Source organism: Micromys minutus (genome assembly GCF_963924665.1).
Source record: "Micromys minutus genome assembly, chromosome: 22".
Classification (NCBI taxonomy): domain Eukaryota; kingdom Metazoa; phylum Chordata; class Mammalia; order Rodentia; family Muridae; genus Micromys; species Micromys minutus.
Genome location: NC_137957.1, coordinates 190,149 through 214,235, shown reverse-complemented (window position 1 = coordinate 214,235; position 24,087 = coordinate 190,149).

The window sequence follows — 24,087 nt, the reverse complement described above, 5'->3', positions numbered from 1 at the left end:
CCTCTTAGCAGTGGCTCTCTAGAATTCAATGAAAACAAAGGTACAGCATACCCAAACTCATGGGGCACAGTGAAGGCAGTGTTAAGAGGAAAATTCATAGTACCGAGTGCTTTCATAAAGAAATTGGAGAGATCCTACACTAGCAACTAAACAGCACATCTGAAAGCTCTAAAATATCCAAGAGAAGTAGACAGCAGGAAATAATCAAGATAGATAAACCCTTAGCCAAACTAACTAAAGGGCACAGAGACAGTATCCAAATTGGCAAAATCAGAAATGAAAAGGGAGACATACAACAGAAAATGAGGAAATTTTAAAAAACCATCAGATCTTACTACAAAAGGCTATACTCAACAAAACTGGAAAAATCTAGTGTAAATGGATAATTTTCTAGACAAATACCATGAACCAAAGTTAAACCAGGATCAGGTAAACTATTTAAACAGTTTTGACAGTTTTTTACAAAGAAGCCAAAACCATACAATGTGGGAAAAAGGCATCTTCAACCAATGCTGCTGGTCTATCTGGCAGACTACATGTAGAAGAATGCAGATTGATTCATATTTATCTGTAGGTTGTTTTCTTTATGAAGGTGAAGGCAGGTACAAGATAAAATGAGACCTGTCATTGGATGAGAAAGAAGAGAAAGTGGAAAATAGTCTTGAACATTGGCACAGGGGAAATTATCCTAAATGGAACACCAATGGCTCAGACTCTAAAATCAGCAATTGAAAAATGGACCTCATGAAACTGAATAGTTTCTATAAGGCCAAGGACACTGACAGTGGGATGAAATAGCAGTCCACGGATTGGGAAAAGATCCTTACTAACCCTACTTTCATCTGATAAAGCGATAATATAAAAATATATAAAGAACTCAAGAAGTTAGACTCCAGAATACCAAATAACCCAATTTAAAATGTTTAGCTATGGAGCTAAACAGAGAATCCTCAACTAATGAATCTCAAACAGCCAAGAAGTGCCTAAATAAATGTTCAACATCTTTAGTCCTCATGGAAATGCAAATCCAAACAACCCTGAGATTCCACTTCACACCAGTCAGAATGGCTAAGATCAAAAACTCACATGACAGCAGATGATAGGGAGGATGTAGAGAACGAGGAACACTCCTGCACTGCTGGTAGAATTGTAAACTAGTGCAACCATTCTGGAAAACAATCTGGTGGTTTCTCAGAAAATTGGAAATACCTCTACCTGAAGACCCAGTTATACCACTCCTGGGCATTTACTCCCCCCAAAAAATGCTCCACCATGACATAAGGATACATGTTTCACTATGTTCATAGCTACCTTGCTTATAATAGCCAGAAGCTAGAAACAACCCAGATGTCCCTCAACCAAAAAATGTATACAGAAAATTTAGGACATTTACACAATGGAATACTATTCAGCTATTAAAAATTACGACATCACAAATTTTAGGCAAATAGATGGAACTAGAAAATATCCTGAGTGAGGCCCATACCTAAACATAATAAAAGCAATATACAGCAAACCAACAGCCAACATCAAACTTAACTGTGGGAAAGTTGAAGCAATCCCACTAAAAAAAAGGGACATGAAAGGATGCCCACTCTCCCCCTACCTATTCAACATAGTACTAGAAGTCCTGGTCGGAACAATTAGACGGCAAAGGAAATCAAAATGAAGAAGTAAAAACATCACTATTTGCAGATGACATGATAGTGTATTTAAGCTACCATACAAATTCCACCAGAGAACTCCTACAGTTCATAAACAAGTTTAGCAAAGTGGCTGAATATAAAATTAACTCAAACAAATCAGTAGCCTTCCCCTACTCAAAGGACAAACATGTGGAGAAAGAAATTAGGGAAAAGATACCCTTCACAGTAGTCACACACACACACACACACACACACACACACACACACACACACACACACAAAAGAAATACCTTGGTGTGACTCTAACTAAGCAAGTGAAGGACCTGTATGACAAGAACTTCAAAACTCTAAAGAAGAAAATCAAGGAAGGTCTCAGAAAATGGAAAGATTTCCCATGCTCATGGATTGGGAGGATTAGCATTGTAAAAATGGCCATCTTACCAAAAGCAATCTACAGATCCAATGCAATCCCCATCAAAATTCCAACCCAATTCTTCATTGACTTGGAAAGAGCAATGTGTAATTTCATCTGGAATAACAAATGACCTAGAATAGTGAAATCCATCCTCAACAACAAGAAAATATCCGTGGGAATCACTATCCTTGACCTCAAGCTATATTACAAGGCAATTGTGCTGAAAACTGCATGGTACTGGTACCAAAATAGGCATGTGGATCAATGGAATAGGATAAAAGATCCAGAAATGAGCCCTTACATATATGGTCACCTGATTTTTGACAAAGGAGCTGTAAACATTCAGTGGAAAAAGGACAGCCTATTCAACAAATGGTGTTGGTCCAACTGGCACACAGCATGCAGAAGAATGAAAATAGACCCTTTCTTATCTCCTTGTACAAAGCTCAAGTGCAAGTGGATCAAAGATCACCACATTAAACCAGGTACACTGAAACTATTAGATGAGAAAGTAGGGAAAACCTTAGAACACATAGGCACAGGAGAAAATTTCCTGAACAGAACACCAATGGCTCATGCTCTAAGGTCAAAGATTGACAAATGGGACTTAATAAGATTGCAACATTTTTGTAAGGCTAAGGACACTGTCAAGAAAACAAATGGTAGCCAACTGAGTGGGAGAAGATCTTTACCAACTCCACATCAGATAGAGGCCTAATATCCAAGTTATACAAAGAACTCAAGAAGTTAGACACCAGAGAATAAAACAACTCTATTAAAAAATGGGGTACAGAGCTAAACAAAAAGTTCTCAATTGAGGAATATCAAATGGCTGAGAAACATCTAAGGATGTGCTCGACATCATTAGCCATCAGGGAGGTGCAAATCAAAACAGCCCTGAGATTCTACCTCAAAACAGTGAGATTGGCCAAGATCAAAAATTCAGAATACAGCAGATGCTGGTGAGGATGTGTAGAAAGAGGAACACTTCTCCACTGTTGGTGGGGTTGTAACCTGGTACAACCACTTTGGAAATTAATCTGGGGATTCCTCAGAAAATTGGACATAGTACTATCTGAAGACCCAGTTATTCCACTTCTGGGCATTTACCCCCGAGACACTCCAATATACAACAAAGATACATGCACCACAATGTTCATAGCAGCTCTATTTATAATAACCTGAAGCTGGAAAGAACCCAGACATCCTTCAGTAGATGAATGGATACAAAAATTGTGGTACATTTACACAATGGAATACTACTCAGCCATCAGAAACAATGACCTTATGAAATTCTTAAGAAAATGGATGAGTCTAGAAAATATCCTGAGCTAGATAACCCAGTCACAAAAGAACAGACATAATATGCAGGTACTGGTAATTGGACACTAACCCTAGAAAGCTCTGAACACCCCAGAAACAACTCACAGACTGTGAAGTTCAAGAAAAGAAAAAAAAGAAAAAAATCACTAAGTTTACTCCTTACACACCAAGAACACTTGGACTAATTCCATGTTACATCCTATTTTACATGTACTTTATGCTCATTTTAACTAGTAAGATCTTAATGCATACTATCAAACCTTAAAAGAAAAAAAGTCAAGCAAGGACAAAAATGTATTTGTATACTTTTATGCAAAAATGCTTAAAATTTGTACATTTATTTTTGTTTTTTTAAATAAAGTTCTTCAATAAAAAATAAATAAATAAAAATATTTATTATTTTAAAAATGTTTATATAGGCATTTTCAATTTTTTGAAAACTATTTTCTGTCTTCTATTTTATTATGATTTTTTTCAATATGAATTTCAAGTTATAAGATTTCTTTTTATATATTTTTAACTATTCTCAGAAAAAATTGATGTAATTTGGTTCAAAATTTTTTCTATATGCATCTTCAATTTCTGTGAACTATTTTTTGTCTTCTATTTTATCATGATTTTTTTCATGTGAATCTTCAATTTTATCAGAATTTTTATATATTTTTTTCAGTTTTCTCAGAAATATTTTCGATTTAAAAACTGAAATTTTCGAAAAGTTTTTCTATATGTGTTTTTATATCTTTTAAAATTTTTATTTGTCTCCTATAAATAAGGATTATTTTCCATGTGAATCTTCAGTTTCATCAGAAATCCATCTATATATTTCTTCAATTTTCTCAGAAACATTTTCAATGGTATAACTTTTTTTTAATGTCTAAAGATATTTTCATTTTTTTAGAAGTATTTTCTTCATCTTCTAGTTCATCATGATTTTTTCAAGTGAATTCTCATTATTATCTGAATTCTCTCTATAGATTTCTTCAATTTTTTTCAGAAATACTTTCAATGTGATTATTTATTTTTTCCACAAATTTTTACATGTATCTTTAACATTTTGAGAAATATATTCTAAGTCTTTTAGTTTATAATTATTTTTTTCATGTGAATCTTGATTTTCATCAGAGTTTTTTCTGTATATTTCTTCAGTTTTTTCAGAACCATTTTAAAAGTAATTTTTTTCAAAATATTTTTCTACATGCCTCTTCAATTTTTTGAAAAATATTCTATCTAGTATTTTATCAGGATTATTTTCCCTGTGAATCTTCAATTTTATCACAATTCTGGCTATATATTTTTTAATTATCTCAGAAATGTTGTCCTGTTAATATTCAATTTTTTCAAAAATTTTTACGTCTTAAATTTTTTAGAAATATTTCAATGTCTTCTATTTTATCTTATTTTTCCATAAGAATCTTCAGTATTATCAGGATATGTCTATATATTTCTTCAATTTTCTTAGTAATATTTTTATGCAAATATTAAATTTTCTCAAAAAATTGTTCTACATGCATTTTCAAATTTTTGAAAAATATTTTCTGTCTTCTGTTTTTTTCAGGATTATTTACCATGTAAATCTTCAACTGCATCAGAATTTTTCTATATATTTCTTCAATATTTTCTCTGAAATATTTATATGGAAATTTTTCATTTTTTTCAAAAAGTTTTTCTACATGTCTTTATTTTAAGAACATTTTTGTTTCTTATATTATCAGAAATTATTTTTAATGTGAATCTCCAATTTTATCATAATTCTATTCATACTTTTTTTTCAGTTTTCTCAGAAATATTTTTGATGGAAATATTTATTTTTTTCAAAAAAATTATTCTACATCCATCTTCAAGTTTTTGACATTTTTCTAAGTCTTCTAGTTCATTCTTATTTTTCCATGTGAATCTTTAATGTTATCAATATTCAATCTATATAGTTTTTCAATTATCTCAGAAATATGTTTGATGTTAATCTTCAATCTCAATAAATTATTCTACATTTGTCTTCAATTTTTATAGAAATATTTCCTTCATCTTTTATTTTGTCATGTTTTTCCATGTGAATCTTTAATTTTATCCTAATTCTATTTATTTCTTCAATTTTTTCAGAAATATTTTCAATGTAAATATTCAAAATCATAAAAAAATTATATGCATTTTCCATTTTATGAGAAATATTTTCTCTTCTATTTTATCTAGATAATTTACCAAACTAATCTTCAATTTTATTAGAATTTAAATACATATATCTTCAATTTTTTCAAAAATATTATTATTGTAAATATTCATATTTTAATTTGTTTATACCTTCAGGATTGGCCATATTTTTTTTATGTACCCAGAATGATATAAAAGTGAACTGGAAAAAAATTAAGCTTGTCTTCAGCTTTCAAACTGGCTGAGGTCATGTTACAGTGTTCTCTAGTTGTTTTTTTTTTCTTAAATCATTGCTCCCACCCTGGAGAACCTGTTTCCTGACTGAGCTGGCCTGGTCAATATCGCTAGCCAAAACTTCAGCTATAATGAGACTATAAATCTTATTGGTTATGGAATCCCTAAAATTCTTCATGCCATTCTTCATATGACATGAATGAAGATTTTATACTTGGTTATTGATAAAATTAACTTTTAAAAAGATGATTTTCTTTAACCTGCTCAAACAACAAGCAAAATTTCATGGATATCTGTGCACCCTGCACAATCCAGACAAAAATATTAATGGTACTAAAATTTTGGTGGTGAGGTTCATCTATTGTAGAATGTAAAGTTCTGACAAGAATCATCTGCTGGGATGCTGATCTGACTTGATGTTCTAGCCTCCTGCTTCCTGATGCTATCTAGAGACTTGCTTCAAGAACAGCTTTAGGATTGCTGCTGATTCCAGATCATCCAACCTTTCAAACAGATCCAGTCAGAACATCAGTCAGGTCCTGAGACTTCTAAGCATACAGAGACTGGATAACAGATGCTAAAGCTAGCTTATTTAAGTCTAAACAAAATTTCTAATTTTCCTACCCCTCCTTACCCCTTTAAAGAATTTCTCATGTTCATATTAAGCAGGAAGATGTGGTCAAAAATTGTCATCCTGATCCCTTGGGTCTGGGTATCTGTTATGGTTATTTTATAAATTGTAAAGAAATTGTCATTTTAAGGAATTATTTGGGGATGGTCATAATGTCGAACAGGAAGGAAATAGATGGGATGGATTGTGGGCCTGTGTGCTAAAGACATCACACAGAGATCTCTGGTCTGGCTAGTTGTGTGGGGTCAGGCCAAGGGAAGAGAGATCAGGCAAGGAGGGAGAATTGCTTCCACCCCCTCTGCTGCTGGTACTGCCCTACCTCCATTTCTGTTGCTGCCTGTGGCTGAACCAGCAGGAGACTAATTAGTAGGCAAGGACTGCAGGGGAGCTTCTGGTGGCAATTTCAGGAAAGCATATCTCTTCCCAAGTAACAGTGTTACAGCTCTTATGACAGAAGCTCTCAGACAATGGAGCAATTCTTGCACACCCTTAATCCTTCTGGATAGGATTCTTATGTACAGTGGTGGGATGGGTCAGGGTCTAAGAACAGGTACTTCCTATTGGCTTGGCCTGAGAACTTGGGCATACTCATCTACATATTTGGGGATACAGTCCTGGTCTGTCTTGAGCCTATGTGACCTGTGATCACATCCTCACGTGTGGAGGAGGGGTTTGGGGCATTGCCCTATGTGGCTAATCTGTCTCAAACTTCTCTACAGGTGGCTGTAGCTAAGTGAGAGAGGCCTGATCTCCTGGGATATTAGGGTGCTTCCTACTGTCCCTTAGGGTTACCAGGGCTTTGACTTATCTCCACCAGGAATCAGGATGCTTTTCACAGCCCACAGCCCCACAATGAATTACTAAGTTTAGTATTGAACAAAGCATTGTGTGACAATAATCTTACATTGATGCAAATTGAAGTTATAATTTCTCTCATTGGTGAAGAATTTATACTGATACAGATTTAAGGTTTTCATTGGTATAAATTTCTATATTGATGCAAAATTTGAGATTAATATTGTTACTCTTAGATAGGCATTGTGCCTATGCAGCTCATTTAAGAATGCAAGGTGTAAACTTCATCCTTCTAATAGCTGATATTACAAACTCTTTAGGATGATTAAGTAATGCAAGTTAAGAGCCATATAGTGAGCTTTTGGTTTTGTTAGATTCTAATTTAATTGTAATAAATCAATTTCAATTTACTCAAATAGAAATGGCTGAGTAGCTAAGGTGTAATAGTTCAAGATTCTTTATATAGATAGTCTTCAAAAACATAAGACATCCACAGCATGTGACATTTAATGTTATTTAATTATTAAGAATCATTTGCCAATGAGACATGTCTGCTCCAGACAGTTTTCCCATTCTCCTTCAAAGAAGAATTGAGCATCTTTATCCTCAGGTGAGGTTGCTTATTGTTGCAAGGTAGCCATGGGGAAGAAACTGCCTATTTCAGCTGCAGACAAAATACTGTCTGGGAAAAGGACACACTATGAAGAATAATCAACTGCTAAGTTCTGCCAATATAGGGTAAGCTAGTCCTTCAAAATTCTGCTTTACAAAATCTGTCAGAAAATCCTGGGCCAGAAAACTGAAGAGGGATGCTCCAACATTATAAGAAATTAGTAGGCTGTCCAAATAGTCAGCTGTCTCTACAATTTGTTTAAGTTTGAGAAGCTATGTTTGTTGCTTCTTATATACTGAAGTAATACTTAATTCATACTTAGATTTCTGATAGGAATTAAGACTAATTATAGTCCCATAAACAAACATAAATTGTTTAGCATTGAGAGATATGATATACACTAGAAAGGATGGTTTTCAGATGGTGTTACAGGCTAAAATCTAAACATATTTAGGAATATAATTATAACTCTTCAAGCTAGAAATGATGGTAGAGTATTTTATCTAATTGACACATATGATAGACTGGATGTTAAGTGTATATAGTACTTTATAAATTACGTGGTTGCTATGATTCTTCTCAATTTTTATTTTAGAGAAGTGTTAGATGAGATGTAGGGGGTGGTTCTAATGCTTTGATCTGTGTTTACTGACACTGAAGGTCCTCATTTCTAATTGGCTTTTGACCTATCAATAAAGATGACAGTGACCAATGGTTGGTCAGAAAGAATGAAGCAGTACTTCCAGGTTCCTGCAGACTAGAGGAAGAGAATTGGGGAAGACTGGGAGAGAAGAAGGAGATGCAGGAGTGGATGAGATAAAGCCAACCAGCCAAGTAAGTTTTTGGGTAACTATCCATTTGCTACTTCACTGACTGGGTCTGGGGTAGCAAGGGACAATTTAGGAATATCCATTCATTGAGTCAGCAAAGAATTTCAAGATTAACTGGTGTGTGTATGTGTGCTTTCTATCTGTATTCTGGATACAGATAGGTATCCTGAATGAGTATGTGCCTGCAACTTACCAGGCGTTCAAAAAGTGTAGACAAAACTACATACTACAATTACCATAAAACATAAGTAATTACTGGGAGCAGTAGCCTTGTAAAATTAGTTTTTTTAGATAGAAGAATAGTAGAAATTTACCTTTTTATTTAGGTTAGTGTTCAATCCTATCAGAGACATGAGAAGAATACATTTCTCTTGAATAAGCAAGAAGAGCTTATTGACAATCAGCTTATGAGTCTATTACAATGATTTAGATTTACCAGCTACTTATTCTCCAGGTTCCTTTTTCATAATTGGGACATCAGTATTCACCTGTCAGACCTCGACAGATTTTTCTGTGAAGGAGAAAGTTGGGAAGACTATCTTTGTCTGGACACAGTAAGGCAGTCATTTTTCCAGTTGAGGCAATGGGAAGTCTATAGCCCAGTGGGCAGCTTCTTTTGAAGCAAGCTTCAGATGGAAATTTTTATGTCCCTGTCATCATCAGAGGAAACTTGTGGTGCTTTGGGAGCTGGCATGTCTATTCTGAAAAGCTTTTTACTAAACATTTTAAAGGTCATATTCTTCATGTCTTTGAAGTGCCCGAGGACCACCTGTCTATCTAAATTGACAAACATTGCCTTTTTATAGTTATTTATCCTAGAATTAACCTCGAAGACATATAGGGGAGGTTGAATAAGGACATCTTCCATTAGTTCTGAGTCTTCATATATAGGCATAATTTGTTTCAACCTTCTGAGTCAGGGTTTAACCTCCCCTCTATCCCACCACACATTATAAGTAGTAGAAGAGAAAAGTTATTAGGACACAGGGGAAGTAGACTTGTTTAGAAATAGTTTTTTTTTTTTTTTTTTGAGGGGTGAGTCCAATCTTTATTGTCAGGATATCAGCAGTTTAGTCCTTTAGCAAAACACCAACATGAATCAGCAGTGTCAGTCCAGCCCATTCAGCAATCCCCACCCCAAATCAATATCTTCAGACCAGGCCACTCAGCAGATACCACACAGAAATCAGAAGAGCAGTTCAATCCAGAAGAAACTGTGAGGCTCATCAACCAGTCCAATTCCGCTGTGGAAGCAGCAAAAAGCCATAGGGACCCCAGGAGAAGTTCTTTGGTGAGTTTTTGTTTATGACATCAACACAAGTGAAATTTAACAATGCAAAACAATGCAACCCAATGCATGGATGCTATCAGCAAAGAATATTGAGGCAGACCAAAGCAAACCAATCTTCAACCTCCTACTGTCTGTGGGTCATATTTATACTTCTTCATTATGCCTCCTTTCACATGTTTGCTTTAGCAAAACATCCCTTTACCTGTGTCTCCTTCAGGAAAACATTCATTCATGTGTCTGCTTTAGCAAAACATTCTTTCACCTGTGTGCCCCAGCAAAACATCATTTGACATAACCGGCTTTTTGTAGAAACCAGAAGTTTCCACCTCATTCTTGATTTTGAATTGCAGATCTTCCTGTGTCAAAAGTAAATTTTAAAAAATCTGTAGGTTAATAACATTAGCAAAATCAGCCTAAAAGTACTTTTTAAGCCATTGATTTTTAATTTTTTAATGTTGTAATTCTTTAAAACATTTAAAAATCTCTCAATTGTAGTTCTGTAATATTAAAATAAAGTACCTTTTAAAGAGTGTACCTTAACATAGAACACAACTATAATTTTCAGAAAATAAAATGAAATTCTAACAGTAATCTAATGTGAAGTGGAAATTCCTGGTTTCTTTGGAGACTCGGTTAAATCATGTAATGTTTTTCTGGACCCTGTCTTATGAGAAAATAATATGCTGAGAACAGACACATGTTTTCCTAGAGGCTGTCTATTGAAAATACATGTGATGTTATTGATAGAGCAGACACTTAATAGGACACATGATGTTTATAAAGAACATAAGTATAATCCAACAGACAGGGTGATGTTATTGCTTTGGTTCCCCTTGCAATTCTTTCTGGTCGTGGTTTGGCTTGCTGATGTTCATCTTTGTTGATCATGTTCACCTTGATCTCTTCATTTATCTTTGCTTGTTGTTACTTCATAGAAAGAAATGCACTGAAGTACTTCTGGTGCTGTTCTAGCTGCTTCTTGATTCTTCTATGGACTTGTGCTTATCAAACTGGGCCTCATGGTTTCTTATGCATGGAGATGCCACTGCTAATTCATGTTTGGTGTTTTGTTAGAGGCTGGATTGCTAACAATGAAGATTGGAGTCCCTCACAAAGAACTACTTCTACATAGGTTCATATCTCCCTCCCTTGTCATATTAACCATTTTTCTTTTCTACCTTTGGAAGATGGGTTAGATGGGAGGTTAAAGCATTTAAGAACTCTTATTAAAGTATGTTTTAAAAAATCTAAGACAATAATGTCTTTAAGACCACTTACAAAATTTGACTGTCAATAAGAAAAGGTACATTCTTGTACATGAACATATTTGGCAGCCCTAATTAAGATGGTGATGAAGCCATGTGTCATCCTAATAACAGAGATCACTCACTACCAGCAAGATGTGGATGCCTTTAATTAAGTTATGATTTCACCTTCTTTATCCTGTAGTCAAGATGGCAATCAGCCCTGTGTTGTTGATATCATTCCCACTGCTGGTGCAGGGTGTAGTCGAGTGGCTACAGAGGTGATTCAAAGGGATCAGGAAGCTCTATCCCCACTTCTGATACCACTGCCACTGGTGCTCAGGCCACACGTGGACAGAAGAGTGGTGGGGGTGTCTGGGCTAGGTGGCACCTGGAGCCTTATGTTTAGAGGTACTCAGTCATTATAGCTGTGTTGAAGTGAAGAAGGGAGAGGGGTACAAAAGCTCATTTCCCAAAAAGTCTGAACTCAGACTAAAGTTGTCTATGTAAGGTCTGAGACAAACCCAACTTGGATAAATTTTAGAGCCCCCAGGTTGTCTCAGAATGAATTTTGGACCTAGTGGTACACATTTTTCCAGGCTTTGTTAAAACCAAGAACTATAGGTCTGATATCTCACCTGATAGCCTAGAGTTAAATGGTTTGGGGCAGTAGCCTCAGATAAGACATCACTGAATCTGAAGACTCCTCATAGAACAAAGATTGTCTTCGTTCTGGAATGGATGTCACAGCCACAGCTTGGCAGAGGATTCTGGGGGTCTGAGGCCAAGAAGAGCCACCTGGTACCTCCTAACAGTTACTGGGAAAGGATTACTTGCCAAGTTCAGACTTAAACTTAAGCAGAGAGAAAAAAGGGGGGAAAGGGGAGGCCTGTTTGCCAGGCTGGGGGCTTGTCTTAGTCAGGGTTTCTATTCCTGCATAAAACATCATTACAAAGAAGCAAGTTGAGGAGGAAAGGGTTTATTCAGCTTACACTTCCACATTGCTGTTCATCACCATAGAAAGTCAGGACGGGAACTGAAGCAGGTCAGGAAGCTGGAGTTGATGCAGAGGCCATGTAGAGGGGTTACTAAATGGCTTGCTCAGTTTTTTTTCTTATAGAACCCAAGTCTACCAGCCCAGGCATGGCACCACCCACAATGGGCTGGACCCTCCCCACTTGATCACTAGTTGAGAAAATACCTTACAGTCAGTTGGATCCCATGGAGGCATTTCCTCGACTGAGATTCCTTTCTCTGACTAACTCCAGCTTGTGTCAAGTTGACACAAAACCAACCAGTACAGGAATCAACTACGCTGAGTCTCATCACTAGGTGATAGGTATTTTCTGCCAATGAAATAATTAAATTCAAGCCAAAGGACAGGTAAAGGGTAAGTTACCAGGAGAAGCTCTCTGGTGTGTTCAATGATCTCATAGGAGGACACCAGGGAAGTCACTATGCAGACCAGGAGACAGAAAAGCAGGTGGCAGAGAGAGAGGAGGGAGGGAGAAATATCCAAAATGTCTGGATTATATAGTGAAGGACTTCTTGGGAAGAGAAAGACTAGATTAGAGGGTGGGGTATGCCAGCCATGCCCTGTAGATTGTCCTGAAGCTGTTTGTATTTTAATGTTAATTCCACTTCCCCAAGAAGGGCTGCCTAGTCATATGACTCCAACTGAACCTTCCCATTTTAATTAGTAAAATAGAGGAAAGCCAGTGACTGAGCAGGGCAAGGGAGGTAGAGAGGACTGAGAGGTTGAAGTTGGTAAGAGGACAGAGAGGGAACGTCTTGGTGACATGGAGCTTCCTAAGGACCAGATAGACCCAGGTGATATTGCTTGCTGTTTAAAAGCTATGAACATTAAGAATTTTACAGGTCTAATATCTCATATAGAAGGGCAGTTCGTATCTTTGTCTCTTTGATGTAATCTTGTTGTGTAGAGGGTTTGTGGATTGAGAGTTGAATATATAAACCTGTATGAAAAACTATCGAACTGTAGAGTTGTGTTTGTGGGATTTTGGGGTACAGAAACACCCCAGGACAGAGGCGGAGAATGGGTGGTAGTAAACAGCCAAGGGAAGGGAGTTGCACAGATAAGTTGGGCCATGGTGGCAGCTCAAACCAGGCGCCAGAGGTGCGTGTGGCTCTGTAACAGAGTTGGGCCTGAGGAGTGAGACCTCATGGCGGGTAAAGAGATAAACCAATTTATATATTTTAACATTTACTACAACAATTAGGGATTGGGGGATAATGAGATAAACCTAAAAGCTAAGTTCTCTTTGGTATGTGTGTGATGCCAGGAGAGGGGCAAATACACTGTGATCCCCACCTGCCCATGGCAATGCAGTTCCCTATTGAACAGCTCCTGACTGTCTCTGCTGTGTGTCCACAGACTGACTCAGTGTTATTCTCAACCCTGTCAGGAGCTGATGAACTGCAGTCAAAGAACCAATATCCATCAGCAGAGGAAACAGTGGCTTCCCTAAAGGAACAGGTATCTCAGCTCACCAGACAGAACCAGGAGTTCTTGGAAAAGTTCCAGGTGGAAAAACTGAGGCAGTGAACAGCTCTGCAGACCTCGGGGTGGGCAGGGAATATGCTGAGTCTGCCACTTAGCCTGCTTGCCTCTCCATCTTGAATCACTGAGGAGAATGAAGGTTCTAGCAATGGTGCCATCTAGGAGAGACAAATATTAATATGTGATGTTCTGAAGAACATCATTCTGCAAAGTTTCAATGGGTAAAACTCTGATTTACAAGGTCTTCAGAGATTTCTTCTTTTGGTTCAGTGGACTGTGCCAGGAAACTTGGTAAGAATGAGTAAGTTCAGAGACTCCAGATACCACCTTGGGACCTTCAGCATCTCCCTGCTTCCTATCAGATTCTGGGCCCTGAACATGTAACCACACTTGCCACATAGAGATATGACCAATCGTCATGTAGCTCAGAACCCAATTCTCCATGCTAATTAAGTATCTTGATTGGGCCCTGGGAGTTTAGCCAATAAGCTTCCCTTCCTGTGCATTCCTTCCTACAAAAGGTACTTAATCTCTGGTCCACCCTAAAGAGGTGGTATGTATCCAATTTCCATGATGGACAATCAATAAACAGTTTGAAGCCAAGCACTGTCTCTCTCACATAGAACCACTGTGGAAGCATGGAGGACACCTTTGTCTACAGAGCTGCACCATCCAAGTCTCACAGAAGGCCTCTCTGCATTCCTGGACTTGACTGCTATGAAGCTAAGTGGGTATTCCTCTTTCCCTGGCCTAGATGTCCAGGAGTTTGAGAAACCCAAGCCTCAGGATCCTCCTTGCAGGTCCACGATCCCCTTCCTTTCCTGATGCTATTAGGTTTCCAGCAGATACTGGATGCCCTAGAGTCTGGTAACCCAAGCTTCAGCCTCAGCCCCTGCCATTTCTGCCTCAGGATGAGGCCCCCCAACCAAGGCTACATTCTTCCACTCCTTGAGTGGTGTACGATGCTTCACTCAAAGGAAAGCACCTGATTGCAGAGTAGGGTAGATGCAGTCTAGTGCCTTTTGTCTGATCTCCCGGTGGAGTTCCTATGTACCAGCAGTGAGGCAAAATACAGGGCCACATCATCTCTGGATCAGAAATGATTCTTGTCATTATGTCTTTCCTGTCATTATTAAATTAATATAGTGATTGTTAGAAAAGGTGGCACAGTCCCAGACAAATCATACCTTTCACGTGGGAGTTGTTATCGCCAGAGGCAGCCTCTGGAATAGGGTAGGAATGAATTGAGAAAAAGGGGCTGCAGCACGGGGGGATGGGGGTCTTTTATCTGGGCCATGACACGGGTGATGCATGTGGAAAGGGATGTGCAGAGAGTGCTGTGGCAGGAGTTTCGTCGTCACCCATAGATGACATGCCTTGTTGCTGAGTCAGGGAGCTGGCTGTAAGGATGCTTCTTCATCAGGTACAGATGTACCTGATGTTAACATTCCTCTTTCTCTTATCATAAAGACAGGGGGAAAGGGTGGTAGTGAGATGGGAATAGGAATGTCAGATCTCTTAAACTGCTTCCTGCCGTCTAAGGGTGTTGTCAATTTTGGGGCATAACTGACCCTGATCATCAGGGCTCATTCAATAGTCATTTGCATCAGGCTCATTTGTGGACTGTAGTTGGTAATTCTGTAAAAGGAAGTTATTAATTGGTTAGAAAATATTTGAACTTGTCGTTGGAAGAATGTGGAAATGAGGTTAATGAGGCAGGAGGTTAACAGAAAAGCCAATCCCCCCCCCCCAGAAGGTAGGGTAGTTAGTATCCATTGAAAACCCAGGGATTAGAGGCCTGACCTTATTCCCTCTGTTTTTGGATGTCTGATTGTAGCTGCTGGATTTTGTTTCTCACCCTTTTTACTTGTTGGTATAAAAGCAACATTATTTTTAGAGAAAAGGGCAAAGACAACCTTCTTTCACTGTAAGGACATCTAGTCCCTTTTGGTTCTGAAGCTCCACTGCTGCCAGAGAATTTATCTTTCTTTGGATGGGGTGCATGGTTTGAGTCACCTCTTAAAGATCATTGTCAATCTGGGAAAAGAGCAGGGACTATATAAGAAGAGGGATTTGTATTATTGATAGAAGAATGTTTGTTCTGTGATACTAACATATGTATCTGGCAAGTCAAATATGGGCCTTTATTCAACTGGCCATTTTTACAGTCATCTTTCATCTGGTCTAAGAGGAAGCTAACAAAGAGTTCATAATATTGAGATGTAAGGGGGCTAATAGGGATGAGAGCAATTTGGATTGGCTCCTGGCTGAAGCCCATGTCTAATCCAGTGAAGTCAAGCACAGTCTCATATTTTCTGGGATTGAGGACAAGATGGGTGGTCTTAATGTCCTCCAGAGCTTAAGAGAGCAGTGTCTTATTGGGGGTTTTCTGTGTAGACAGAAGAGTCATTTTTGAGGTGGAAAGGTGAAAGGTTTTAGGTGAGACTCAGTGAGAGAGTTCCTCAAGTTTAGCAGCTGTAGGAGTCACAAGAATTAACCTGAAGGGACCCTGCCATCAGGAAAAGAGAGATGAGGGCCAATGATCTGGAGGGAGAGAAGAAGCTGATCTCCAGTGTTGACAGTGGACAGGGAACAGCATGTCAACTTAGTAGATGGTGATCAGTAAAGCTCTATAGGAGAGAGCAGAGGTGGCAAAGTAATGGAAGAAGTAGGTGATCAGGGGAGGGAGAACATTTAGGTGAAAGGCCAGAAGTTAGGACCAGACATCCATACATGAGCTCAAAAGGTGAGATAAAAAGAGATCTCATGGGGGGAGCTTGTAGCCTAAAAGGAGCCAGAGGTAGAAATTTTACCCAATGGAGGTGAAGTTCCTGTGACAGTTTGACAAGAGTGGTTTTTAGGGGGTGATTAGTTCTATGTTTCCTGAAGACTGGGTGTGATAGGGAATATGAAAATGACAGGGGATGTTGAGGGCTTTAGATAGAGTTTGAGAAACTTATGAGGTGAATTCAGAATCATTATCTGACTGGAGGAAGTCTGGGACTCCAAATTGGAGAATGATTTCTTAAAGGAGAACAGAGACTGTCTGAGCTCTTTTGTTAGTGGTGGGGAATACCCATCCATCAAGACTAGGAGGTAGTTGACATGTTTGACACTGGGCATGTGGGTAAAGTCAAGTTACCGATTGGTTCTAGGAAGAGGACCTCTAGCCTGGTGTGTAGGAAAAGGTGTGCTATGATACCTGGAGCTGGAGTCTGACATCTCACAGATTTTGCAAGAGGAAGTGATAGGTTTTAAGTCCTCAGGAGTAGGCTGTAGGTGGGTTTTAGCAAAATAAGATAGTTTTTGGCTGTTAAGATGAAAGAGTTGGTGAAAATAGGACAGAGTTTGGCAAGTGTCAGGGAGTGAAGGAGGGGTGCAGGTTGTAGTGTAAGAATGTCCTGGGGAGGGTGAGACCAGTCTGGGCTCCTAATGGCCACAGCTCTAGTTGCCTCATTGGCTCAGTTGTTTCCCTTGGAGACAATGGGATCATCCATCTTGTAGGATCTGCAGTGGACATTCCCAATAACTGTGAGGAGATGTGAGGCTTTTAGCATGGCCATAATTAGTTTGCATTAGTTATTGATCTTCCTTTAAGTATAATCTCTGCTCCTTACAGATAGTGGTGTGGGACAGGAAAATATGGAAAGCATACTTGGAGTCTTTGTAGATGTTTAGGGATTGTTCCTGTGACATTTGAAAGGCTATTAGTTCAGCCTATTGATTGGTGGTTGGGGCAGGGAGGACTTCTGCCTCAACCACCTCTATGAATGAAACTATAGTGTAGTCAGCTCTTCTGGCCCCTTCATGTAGAAAGGAGCTGCCATCTGTATACAGGTATGGATGGCCCGGTGCCCTCCTGTATGTTTGAAGGATGAGGTAGTAGTTCCTCTAAAGCTTTGGTGTAGGAATGAGCTAGGGAGTGGTTAGTATTTGGTAGAGGAAGAAGATTGGGACTATTAAGAGGTAGACATGCTTGGAAGATAGGTTTACCAAAGGGGAAAGAACCCTGTAGGGAGGTAGAGTTTGTATGCCTTTGAAAGTTAAGAGCTGTGACAAGTTATGAGAGGAGAAGATGGTAATAGGTAACCCAAAGTTTAGGTTTTTTTTTTTGACTCTCGAATAAGGAGTTTAGCATCTGCTAAAGTTTGTACACAAAGTACCCATCCCTGGATGGTCAGGTCTAGCTTTTTTTGGTAAGTATGTTATAGGTGCGAAAGAGGGTCCCAGTTGGTGGTCTATGATTATAAGGGCAAATCCATCTTTTTTGGTTACATAGAGGGAGAATGGATGGGTCAGGTCAAGGAGTTGTAAGGCCAGAGCCTGAATATAGCCTGTAGGAGCCTTTGAAAAAGTTTGGTAACAGGTTTGAGAAGAAATTCATGGGTGGGGCCTAAGGCTGCTTAGTCTAAGAGGTGGGAAAGGGGGCAAAGGGAAGGGAGGAAAGAACTCAGGAACATAAAATCCAGCCATTCCTAGGAATGATAAAATCTCTTCATTGTAGAGGGAGCCATTAGAGGCTGTGATGGTTTGTATATGCTTGGCCCACATAGAGGCACTATTTAGATGTGACCTTGTTGCAGTGGTATGTCATAAAACTCTTGTCCAGGCTGTGTAAAAGCTAGTATTTTTGTCATAAGCCTTCAGATGGAGATGTAGAACTCTCAGCTCCTCCTGCAACATGGCTGTCTGATGTTGTCACGTTCCTGCCTTGATGATAATGGACAGAACCTCTGAACCTGTAAGCCATCCCCAATGAAATGCTGTCTTTATAAGAGTTGCCTTGGTAATAGTGTCTGTTCACAACATTAAAACCCTAACTAAGAGTCTGACTTAGATTTTTTTTTCTATCTAAGCTAATAGTCTTGTGGGTTGGGGTAACTTTAGTCTCAAATAGATGATCTGAGGAGTGGACAAGTTGAACTTTGGAAGGTGAAACTCAATAGATTCAACTGGAAAGGAGATTTGGAAGAGCAGAGGTGTCAGTTTGGCTAATTTTTAGAGAGGGACTGCAGAGAGAATATCATCTACATAATGGACAATCAGATTTAGGAAGAGACAGAGGAAATAAGTCAGAAGTCAGGGTCTGGCCAAATAGGTGTGGGATGTCCTGGAATCCCTGATGTAGAACAGTCCAAGTGATTTGAGTAGAAGAATGGGTGTCATGGTCAGTCCAGGTTAAAGCAAATATGTTCTGTGACTAGGCATCTAGAGGGATAGAGAAAAATGCATTCTTGAAATCTAGGACAAAGAAATAAAATGTTTCTGAGGGGATAGTGGAAAGAAGTGTGTATAGATTAGTCACAACAGGATGGAGAGGAACCACTGAGGAGTTAATGAGCCTGAGATTTTGAACCAGGTGATAGGTTTTATTAGCTTTATTAACTGCTAGTATAGGGGTGTTAAAGGAAAAAGAGGTAGGATGGAGGAGATTTTTTTCTTAGGAGGTCAGAGACAATAGGCTTAAGTCCTCTAGAGAGAAAGATGGTATTGAGTTTGTGTGGTGTACATGGTAGGGTCTAGTAATTGGATGACAACAAAAAATGATGTTTAGCATCAGAGGGGTTGTGATGTCTCAGACTTGGAGGTCTACCTGAGAGACTGGTGAAGGAAACAGCATGTTAGTGTTAGTACGTTGAGTGGCTACAAGGAGAAGGAAAGGGTCTGATGGAGAGTTTGGATTTAGGTGAATGGTGGAAGCAAAAGAAACAGAGGCTCCAAACTTAGCTAGAATACCCTTCCCAATAAAGAGACAGGACATGTCAGAACTACTAAAAGAGAAAGGGTGAGAGGAATACTCCTAAAAATCCAACTAAGTGGTGGAGTCTGGTGAGGAAGGTCATCCTCCTACCCTGACAATAGGGAAATGAAGGGAGGTGGGTCCCCAAAACTCCACCAGGACTGAGTAATTGGCCTCAGTGTCCAAGAGGAAGGAGATGGGCCACCCACATACCGTGATGACTACCCAGTGCTCCCTACTAATGATAAAAGTGGTTCAGTCAAGGGATCTTAGACCCCTTTAGTTGCTGGATGGTGATCTGGGAGTGATGTTCCTTTGTTCTGAGTAACCTGAGAGCAATCAACAGCCCAGTGTCCTTCCTAATGGCCCTTTGGGCGTGGCTTTGTTGGCGTGCAATATTGATCACATATGAAGCAGTGTTCTGGTGGTTCCTGAGCATTAGAAGGCCAAGAAGCCTTCGGCAGTGGCTGGGGCTGGTCTTACAGCCTTTGCCAGAATATGGTATTTTTGTCTGTGGGTCTTTTCATCTCTGATGGTACACTTTCAAGGCCAGCACCAAGACTTCTGCCCATGTAGTTAGGGGCCCCCTTTCTAAGTATTGAAGTTTGGCCTTACTGTTGGGGTAGCTTTGGGAAAAGAAGTAGGTCATCAGGAATTGCTTACCTTCTGGGTTTTCAGGGTCTTAATTAGTATATTGTAATAGGGTCTTTGAAAAGCGGTCTAAAACTTGAGACAGTTTTTCTTGTTTTTCCTGGATGAGCTCTTAAAGTTTTTCAAAATTTTTTGGTTTTAGAGCACCCCTATGGAGAATGGCCACAAGGCAGGTTTTGAATTGGTCTCTGGCTAGAATATCATGTGGGGAATTATAATTCTATTGAGGATCCTGGTTGATTACCACCTTAGACCTGATTGGATATGCTGAGTCTGTCTGATGAATCTTGTCTGAATGTATCCTAGCTTGTTCCCAAACTTGCTTGCATTCATCAGGAAGTAGATTATTACTGAGAATAATATGTATATCTTGGAAAATGAAGCTATGAAGATTGAGTAATGTACTGAAATACTTTAATAAAGGCAGAAGAGTTGGAGGTACAAGATTCTAGTCTTTCATCAATTCATTTAGCAAGAAGGGGACATGTACTCTAAGTAGACCATCTAGTCCAGCAACTTTCCTTAAAGAAAGGACTGATGCTGGGTTAGGCTGGTAAGGTGAAGCGGTGGGGAGTTGTTGACTGCAGATCTAGAGTGAGTGGTTGGAGGGCTGAAAGTAGATGATAGTGTACGGTGACTGGAGTGGCCTACAGATGGCACATGAGGAGGGGAGGAGTCAGGAGTAGTTGAGCAAGGAGGCTCTGGGAGAAGTCTGGTGAGAAGAGGAAGCAGAGGAGGTTAAGGTTGTAGGAGAAGTTGTAGAGGTAGGTCAGTGATGGTAAGGGGGAGGTTCATTCGCTGGATCGAAAAAAGTACAAGTTTTGTCTGGTTGATATTTATTAGCTAGAATGAGTTGAGGTGGGGGACAGAAAGAGCAAAGAGAGTGAAGGCAGGTAAAAGCTTGGTCACAGAGAACCTTTTCTATTAACTGGCAGTTATGTATGAAGATTCTTTAGAATGGTAGGATCAAAAGTATCATTACTCGTCCACTTGGAATAATTAATCTAATGAGTACTGAGGCCAAACCTCATGGCAAAAGTGAATAAATTTGGAGACCTTTAAGGCAGCAGCTAGTTTTAGATGTTTGAGATTTTCCAGAAGGCATCCCAGTGGGAAACCTGGAGTTATGGTTGAAGACTAGATACTCACTGGGTGAGAGATATTATTAAAATAGTCTTACTAGTGTCCCAAGAACAAATTAATAATGATAAATTAATCTTACCATGAGATCCTGAGGGTCATAGGCTAATGAACTATAATAAGGGGATAGTCTAGATTTACAGAGTCATCACACAGAAGCTAGTGGCTGAGAGCTGTGGGCCTAACATCCAACCTGTAAACCCAGGGTCTGAGGGAGAACAATTTGCCAGCATCACAGTGCATGAAAGAAATCGAGACGAAGAAAAAAAAAAAAAAACTGCTTCCCAGACAGCGAAAAGGAGAGGATTCACCCAAGGGGAGAAGTCTTGAAACGAGAAGTTCAGAAGTCAGCTTGAAGGCTGATCATAAAGACCATAGATAAATCCATCCCTTAGACCTGTACAGGGTTGTCAGTACTCTCCTGGGACCAGGGGCCCTTTATGCCAACTGAGATGGGAAGCCTGCCAGTCTTCCTGTGTTTGGCTGGAGTTTAATAGTCTGATGGCCAGAAAGTGAGCCTGTGAGGCAGTAGGGATAAGGTTTGGGCCCATGGGTCTTAACACATGTGGCAGCATCCACTCCCTGTGGTGGTGGGCCCTGCGCCATTTGCTGCAGTGGAACTGTGAACCCACTTGGACCCTGCCTGGATTTCAGCACCAATGTCAGAATAGGTAACCTAGTCCTGAACATATCATACCATGGGACAAGTCTCATGGGAGGTTTTATTGGCAGAGGAGGCCTCTGAGAGAGAGTGGGGGGGGGGAGAAGGAAGGGGTTGCAGGCCAGGGGAAAGGGACGAGTCTTTAATGGGGCACGATGCATGTGATGCATGTGCAAAAGGGACCTGTGGCAGATGCAGAAGCTGTACTGTCCACAGATGAACCTGATGCTGAGAATGACCTTTGGGCATTTACTTACCCTGTCAGGCAGATTTTCTGCAGATTAATGAATATATCCTCTTTTGTAATAATGTATGTGAACAATTGACTTCATAATTCATAAAAATAATTCTATGGAATTCTAAGATCTAAACCATCAGTTCTGAACCCTGTATAATATGAAAGCTGCCATTTATAGTTCTGTAAACCTTCATGTGTCACAGGCTAATTGCACTAGGATAGAAAGCAGGGTCACATTTATAATCAGGGGAAAAAATTCCTTCTAGGATGGCTGTGGAACCATTATCTGATAACTGAAGATCATAAGCTTGGATTGGACAGTTTATCAGGTGCAAGGACAAAGGATAAATTATGGAAAAGTTTATATCTACAAAACTTCAATACTAATGAGACACAAGGCAGATGATTGGATCTGATATAAAAAAATAATAAAGTTTTTAGGGGCTCTGAGACTTTTCCAAAACACCCATTTTTGAGAAAGTAGGCAAGGACAGAATTTACTGGCTGACAGCCACAAGGTCTCATAGAAAAGTCTGAATATGCGACATCATCAGCCTTAACCCCTCAAAGTTTTAAAATATATAAACAAGGTTCTGAAAATGTAAAAACAAAGTTTTTGTGGACAGGTCAAGCTATACTGACCAAGCCAAGTTAAGACAAAACAATGACTGCTTTAGGAACAGCTCCCCTACTCCTCCCTGTACTGAATTCCAAGGAGAATGCAAATTGTAAACAACCTTACTGTCAAAGTTTCTCCCCCCTTTCCTCCACTCCCTCTCCTCTTTCTGAAAATTATACTGCTGACCAATAGTTAGATAGTAGTTCATCCCTGTCACGGAGACTTTCAACTTGGCCCTTTTCCAAGGCCAAGTCCAGGGATAAATGAGAAAATGACTAACTGAGCCAAGAACAACCCCTTGAATGGGGCTAGCCAATGCCTGATTCTTTGTCCTAAGATCCACCAATGAGAGTAACCCAACTACCCTGTTGTTGAAATCCGCCCACTATAAAGAGTAAAAGATGCATGCTTTTTGAATTCAGAGTTGACTCTCCCTGCGAGGATGAACAACCCCATATGTATGGAAGTAAACCTCGTGTTATTACAGTGGTCTGTCATCTAATTGTGTTCTGTGGGTCGCACTCCTGAGCTAAGACTCCTCAGGGTCTTACAACAGCTCTTGAAAAACCATGTTATTTTATAACCTAAGAGTTATTGTTTTAAACCCTTAAGGAACCTGTCAAAGTAGTTGTAGATAATGAATGTTTAATTAGATAACTAGTCTTAAATGGAAGTATATGTAACATCTTTTTATAACTTCTTATTCAATTTATGATTTGAATTTATGTTTTGAACTACTGAACTTTTTAAAAAAAAGACTCTGGAATATGATTTGACCACGTATTCTACAAAGATATAAGAATTGAGCGTGACAGTGTAAGTAGCTCCCTGTGATGGTTTGTTTATGCTTGGGCCAGGGAGGTATGCCCTTGTTGGAATAAAGTGTGTCACTGTGGGTGTGGGCTTAAGACCCTCACCCTTGCTGCCTGGAAACTATTCTTCCCCTAGCAGCCTTCAGATGAAGATGTAGAACTCTCAGCTCCCCCTGAACCATGCCTGGATGCTGCCATGCTCTCACCTTGATAATAATGGACTGAACCCCTGAACCTGTAAGCCAGCCACAATTAAATGTTGTTTTTTATAAGACTTGCCACGGTCACGGATCTCTTCACAGAGGTAAAACCCTGATTAAGACACTCCCCCTTTTCTTTCTCTTAGAAATAAAGATTCGTGTCTATTTTTAAAGTGAGTCCTTTCTGGGAAAGTAACTTTCTCTAGCTGACAAGGAGTTAATAAACTCCCAGCCTCGGGTCCCAGGGTTGCTTTGATAGACTGAAGAAAAAGAAAAAAATTCTTCATTAATCCCCACTGTTTAACAACTGGGTGTTAATCATCATAGGCCTGTGATTT